This window comes from Rhinopithecus bieti, unplaced genomic scaffold (genome assembly GCF_001698545.2).
Source record: "Rhinopithecus bieti isolate Rb0 unplaced genomic scaffold, ASM169854v2 scaffold_26199, whole genome shotgun sequence".
Lineage (NCBI taxonomy): Eukaryota > Metazoa > Chordata > Mammalia > Primates > Cercopithecidae > Rhinopithecus > Rhinopithecus bieti.
In genome coordinates this window covers 425,779-431,950 of record NW_016811775.1, presented here as the reverse complement: position 1 = coordinate 431,950, position 6,172 = coordinate 425,779, and the positions used below count along the sequence as shown (strand labels likewise).

Sequence of the window (6,172 nt, the reverse complement as noted above, 5' to 3'; positions counted from 1 at the left end):
CAGGCCCGGCCCCAGCCGCCGCTGCGGAGCCCGCCGGGAGCCCCCGGAGCGCGGCCACGGCGCAGGTGAGGCGGCCCGCCTCAGGCCCGGTTTCGGCCTTCTCCAGCCGGGGCGGCCCGAGGGCTGAGTGGGGAGGGCCTGGGTGCTTTCTCGGACTGAGGAGGAGCCGAGCCCGCAGCCTGCACTGTGCCCGGGCAGGCGAGTGTGTGCAGGCCCGGCTACCGCGGGCAGCCTTGAGCGTCCAGCCCGAGCCTCGGGGCTTGGGGGCGGCAGGATCGTACCTGGACCGCTCCCCCAGCTCCCAGCGAGGGAGGGGGCCAGGTCGGGCCGGGGCAGGTACCGGGGATCCAGGGAAGTTGGAGGGTCCGAAGCGGAAAAGTGAGGAGGCGCCCTTGGATGCCGGAGGGGAGGGGAGGAGGAGTCGGGCTCTGGCCAGACCGAGTGGGGGAGGAGAGGAGAGCGGCGCGGCCGGAGGGGGGCGGGGAGGGGCCGGGCCTGCAGGTACCGCCTGGGCGCTGGAGGAGGTGGGTGGGTCAAGTTACAGGCCTGGGGGCGGCTGAGGAGAAGCCCAGGAAGTGGGGCACGGTGGGTGTGGGCGGAGTTAGTTCGGGTGGGGGCGGATAGGAGATCCCAGAGATGTTTTCCGGGGTCACATGAGGTCAGGACTCAGATGTGGGGAGGGGAGGCTGGATCTGGGGCGATTAGGTAAGGTGAGGGACTGCTGTAGGAGCTTTGGGAGTCGGGGGAGCAGAGCCTTTGGGCTAGGCTGGGGGGATGTGGGGGCAGGTAAGGAAAAGCTAGTGTGACCAGCAGGTATATACTGAGATGCGCCCCCCATCGACCCCAACTCGAAGTGTTAATTCAGAGTCACATCTAAGGGGTTCCTCATTCCCACACCTCATCCCTGAAGCCTCTAGAGTCCTGACCCTACCCCTTGGGCAAGCCTCTGCCAACTGTTCAGAGGCGCTGGCCAGTGGGTGTTTGTGTGGGCAGCTGGAGACAGTCTGGAACACCTAGCTTAGGCATCTTGTTTATCACAAGGTGGCCCTCGCCCACCCCCACCTTATATATCTACAGGGAGGCAGCCCAGCAGACATTACCTGGGTATTTTAGGATCCTGCGTTCTTTCTCTACCTTTTGTGGCCAAAAGCTGGTGGTTCAAGCCTAGTGGATGGGACCTCATAGCCACCGTCATATATATTAGTACCATGGCCTTCCAGGCACCAACTCCTTGAGCCTGAGTTCTGTGTGCCACCTCCCTAGGGGTGAAGAATTAGAGGGAGTGAGCATGTAAAACTCTGCTAATGGTGGTTTGGAGGCTCCCGATGGGGTAAAGGCAGGGCACAGAGAATTAAGGGGATCAAATCAGGCACTCACACCCTGGCTCAGGGACCTACCTCTGGGACACTAGTCCTGGCCAGGCCCTGAGCCGAGCTCGCTGGTCGGATGAGCTCATTGATGGCTCACCACCACCGGGTCAACTTAGGCCTTCTCTGTGGTCCAGACGAGGAAGCTGAGGCTCGGGTGGTGTAGCTTGTTTGAGGTCACATGAGCAGACAGTGGCTGAACTGGGATTGTCTGACCCTCAGCACAAATACATACTCGCTCAAGTGGTCTTCCAGGAGGGTGACTGAAGGAGCTCCTCATTCTGCATTCCCTGGCGGGTATTCTCCTCCATCCAGGCCTTCCCTCCTGCCGACCTCGAGGGATGAGTCAATCCCCTTTGGGACAGACTGAGTTTCCATGGTGTCCCCGGGGACTGGAACAGTGGAGGTGGCTTTCTCGGAGGCCTGGTCACCCCTTCTTCCCCATTTCCCTCCTGGGAACCAAGAGGTCAGGAGTCATGGAGCTGTGGGCTGGCCGTGGGAAGCTGAAGAGGCCTGGCACCACCAGGGCTGGACTTGACTTTGCTTGCCTATACTGTTTTTGCCCCGCTTTGGCCCCCAGTCGGATGGCAGCAGCTTTTGTTCCTTTCTGGGCTAATTGCAAGGCTGTTACCAGGGTGTCCTCGGGACTTTGATTTGGGATCCTCAGCACCTGAGGCAGGAGCCACAAACTGCTGGGTCAAGTGGTGTCAGCCAGTTCTTCTGGGTTTAATGATGGGTTTGTCACCCTCATTCTCCCCAGTCTCCCTATAGTTCCCAGGACAGCCTCCAACCTGGGCCCTGCCCTTCCTCCCTGTCTGGCTAGCCACTTGGTTCTAGGAGGAATAGGAACTGGGCCAGCAGCCCCGCAAAAAGAGACCGAACCATCCTCCCTGCCTGGTTGGGCTAGGATCGCTGCAGGTCTGCTTCAGCACAGAGTGGGTCCTCCTGGACCTAAGCTGGGTTGGATACCAGGGATAGGGGAATGGGGGTGCCATCCAGTCACTCAACTGAGACGGTTGGGAGTTGGCCTTGATGAGTGGAGGACAGGCAGCGCCTCGGGCAGCTCCGGTTTGTGCTTGGAGCTAGAGGAGAAGGCACCAGTAATAACTGCTTTTCAGTGAGAACTTAGCATGCACAGACTCTGTGGGGGCAAGTGCAACAAGTAGGCAGCCCATTGAGACAGTTTCATTTCACTGCTGGTTGCCGACTCCCCGCTGAGGCCTGGGGAAGCATCCCGGAGTAACAGATCCGGAGCAACTAGCTCTCAAGCAACCAAACTTCCACAAGCAAAGGATCATGAGAATTTCACATACCTCTGTGTTTACAGAGATGGTGTAGCAATGTGAAGTCATCGTGAGCCATGAGGGGATGGAGAGGTTTTGATGGGTGGCCAGAGTATTCCGGGAGAGCTAAGATCTGAATAATAAAATTAGCTAAGGGGTGGGTGGTGCTGGGGTGCAAGGGAGGGGTCAGTGTTCTAGCCTCAGGGGACGACACATCCACCGCTTTTCTTATGTACCAGTCTCCTTCTGAGTGCTCTAAACATTTTGTCTTCATGAGGGAAGGAGTCGGGGGGGCGGGGGGGGGGATGACCCTACTGTGCAGACAGACTTTTAGTGCCATTCACAAGAAAGAGAAACCCTGTCTCTGGGTCTCCTGGATCTGCCCATTACCCCCAGATGGAAGTTCAGAACCCCTTGGCCTGCATCCAGGGTAATTAAAAAATCTGACCTCCTGCCTGGGCAACAGGGAGCCCCAGCAGGTTCTTGAGCTGGGCTTTGAGGAGATGTGAGTTTTGGTCAGCCTTACAGGATCTATCGAAGGAGTCTGCCTGGAGGCCCAGGGATTTGGAGAAAGTTGGAGGTTGACCCAACATTGACCCTAGAGTTCATCAGTGTCATTGCCAGAGCCTGTGTGGTGAGAGGGATTCCCATCAGACTCAGTGGGGCACATTGCTTTTGGGATGGTGGTGAGCCACTGGGGCTGGAAAACATGAGTCAGTGTTCATGCCACTCTGCATCCTCTCTCAGGTCCTCCATGCCCCTCGTTTCTCCTCCTAGATTGCTCTCAGCACTTTGACGCACTCGAACTCATTTAAGCCCATGACTAGCAGGTCCTGCCTGTTGTCATCGTTTGACACACAAGGCAATTGAGACACCAGAGTCCTTCCTTCACACAAGCTGCAAAGTGGTCTGGCTACCACCCCTGTGCCGCCTTCCAGCCACTTTCATGTTCCTTGTCTCTCTGCATTTGCCCCTCAGTCCCCTACGGCCGCTAATGCCTTCCCCTAGAGAACCCTCTGGGCTGCATGAGGTGGGGCTGGGGGGCGGGGGAGCTGTGGGACTGGGCCTGCTTGCACGTTAACTGGGGTGAGGACCAGCCGAGCCGGCAGAGGTCACGTGTCAGAGGTTGTGATCTGTGTGTGGTTGTGGTAATGTCCTTCCAGGCTTCTCATGTGCTGCCTCCTTGGCGAAGGTCTCAGTTCTTAGAGACCTGTGCGTTTTCTCTGAGGGCTTTGTGCCCAGTTGGTGTTTTCTAAATCTAGCAAAGGGAGAGGGTAGATAAGGGTGAGCAGACATGGTCTAGTGGAGAGTGAAATTTCACACTTAATACCACCCGTCTCAGCCATGAGACTCTCAGCAAAGGTCTTGACTTCTGAGCCTCAGTGTCCTCCTCTGATAAGGAGTGGCAAGTGGGCACATCTACACTGCTGTGATTCGCAAACGGGGGCAGTCCTACCTCCTCCGGGGACACTTGGGGAGTGTCTGGGGACATTTTTGGTTGTCTCTGCCAGGGTGGGGATGCTGCTGGCATCTCGCGGGTCTATAGGCCAGGGATGTGGTTCAACATCAGAGAGTGGGTGGTGGGCAGCCCCCACCACAAAGAATGATTGACGCAAATGCAGTGGCCAGGTGGGGAACCTCCACCGTCTAGTTATCGTGAGGTTTACGGGAGAGGTTGGCATCTGGGGTGTGATTGGACAGTGCTGTGAAGGCTCTAGGGAAAACCCCAGCGAGCACTGCCTGTTAATCCCATGAAATGTGCAAGGTCTGGGAGATGGTGAGAGGCATAAGATGTCTTCTACTCCCAGGGAGTTTGCGGCCCAGCATGGGGCCAGAGGATTCAACTAACAGCAGCTGGCATTCATGAGCACTGACTACGGGGCGAGTGCGGCCTGTGTTCTTTGGTTGTTTAATCCTTGAAATAGCCTTGTGAGGTGGTTGCTGCTGTCAGCCCATTTTCTAGATGGGAGACTGATACGGGGGGCTAGCACTATTGAGGGTAATTCTGAGTGACAAGCTCTATAAGGGATTTGAGCCTAGTACAATGGTAGGATTCAAAATCTTAGGCCCTGCGTGGTTTCCTAGCACAGCCCAGCAGGCCCCTCTCCCTGGATGATCCCCATCCCTCCAGCCCCACCAGCTTCCTTTGTGTTAGTGGCACCAGGGTCACCTCAGGGCCTTTGCACTTACTGTTGTTCCCTCCACCCTTGGTTGCCGCTGCTCTGTCTTTTGGGTATGATCTGATTGCACACAGGGAGTGGGATGTAACTCCAAAGGGTGGGCTTATGGTTAGAGTTGGTGGGGAGGGAGCGGGCAGGCTGCGAGCTCCATGAGGACGGAGGCAGAGCTTCTGCCAGGCTCTCCAAGGAGCTGGATCTGCTGCCTGCAAAGGGAGGCCAGATTGCCGAGGGCTGCGAGGAGGAGCGAGTGGGTGGAGGGAGGAGGGAGAGGCAGCACGCGGAGACTGCTCATTCCCGGAGATGGTGGTTGCAGGGAGGAAGGGCTAGAGAATAGCTGCAGATGGGAGGATTGGGAAAAGAAGAATGAAGAAGGCCTTCCTTGGGGATTAGAGAGCGGACACCCCAGACCCTGAGGTGGGGTCCTCAGACAGGCAGAAGACCCTGTTTCTGGAGAGGACACATCCAGTAGCTCAGGTAAAGAGCCCCAGCTCTGGCCTCGGCCTGTCCGGGGCTCCCGTCTGGTCTTTGTCTTGCTTCTCTGAACACCAGTTTTCCCACCTGTGAAATGGGTCTAGTACCAGCTGCCTCACAGCTTTGCCTGATTCGGGAGCCAGATGGCCTGGGTATAAACCTGTGCCTGCCATTCATCAGCCACATGGTCCCTGCCTCTGGCTTCACCTCTCTGGGCCTTGTTCCCATCCATGAAATGGCAGGCAGTCTCATTTCTTCCTCAGAAACCGTAAAGAAGAGTAAGTGAAATAAGCCTTTCTGAGCCAGGTATGGGCACACAGTCAATGAGGCTTGAGTTGGGGACACTGTTACTCATCCTATTGCCACCATGGATTTAACGACAGTCTTTCAGGGAAAAAACGAATGAAATCTATGCGTGTATAAGAAAAAAAAATACAAGCCGGGCGCGGTGGCTCAAGCCTGTAATCCCAGCACTTTGGGAGGCTGAGACGGGCGGATCACGAGGTCAGGAGATCGAGACCATCCAGGCTAACACGGTGAAACCCCGTCTCTACTAAAATACAAAAAAAAAAAAACTAGCCGGGAGAGGTGGCGGCGCCTGTAGTCCCAGCTACTCCGGAGGCTGAGGCAGGAGAATGGCGTAAACCCGGGAGGCGGAGCTTGCAGTGAGCTGAGATCCGGCCACTGCACTCCAGCCCGGGCAACAGAACAAGACTCCGTCTCAAAAAAAAAAAAAAAAAAAAAAAAAAACAGGCCAGGGGTAGTGGCTCACGCCTGTAATCCCAGCACTTTGGGAGGCTGAGGTGGGCGGATCACTTGAGGCCAGGAGTTTGATACCAGCCTGGCCAAGATGGAAAACCCCATCTCTACT

The 6,172-nt window shown here is 56.7% G+C and overlaps 1 protein-coding gene across 2 annotated transcripts in view; it reads left to right on the top strand.

Moving 5' to 3' along the window:
- Positions 1-6,172, top strand: part of NACC1 (nucleus accumbens associated 1) — a 27,252-nt gene that overhangs the window by 1,990 nt on the left and 19,090 nt on the right. Inside the window, exon 1 of one of the 2 annotated variants that reach the window (XM_017895063.1) lies at positions 7-65. The exons of the other annotated variant lie outside the window; for it this stretch is intronic. The gene's annotated coding sequence lies outside the window, so the exon portion shown is untranslated. Of the gene's footprint in view, positions 1-6; positions 66-6,172 lie in introns of those variants that run through there. 2 annotated transcript variants of the gene reach the window in all.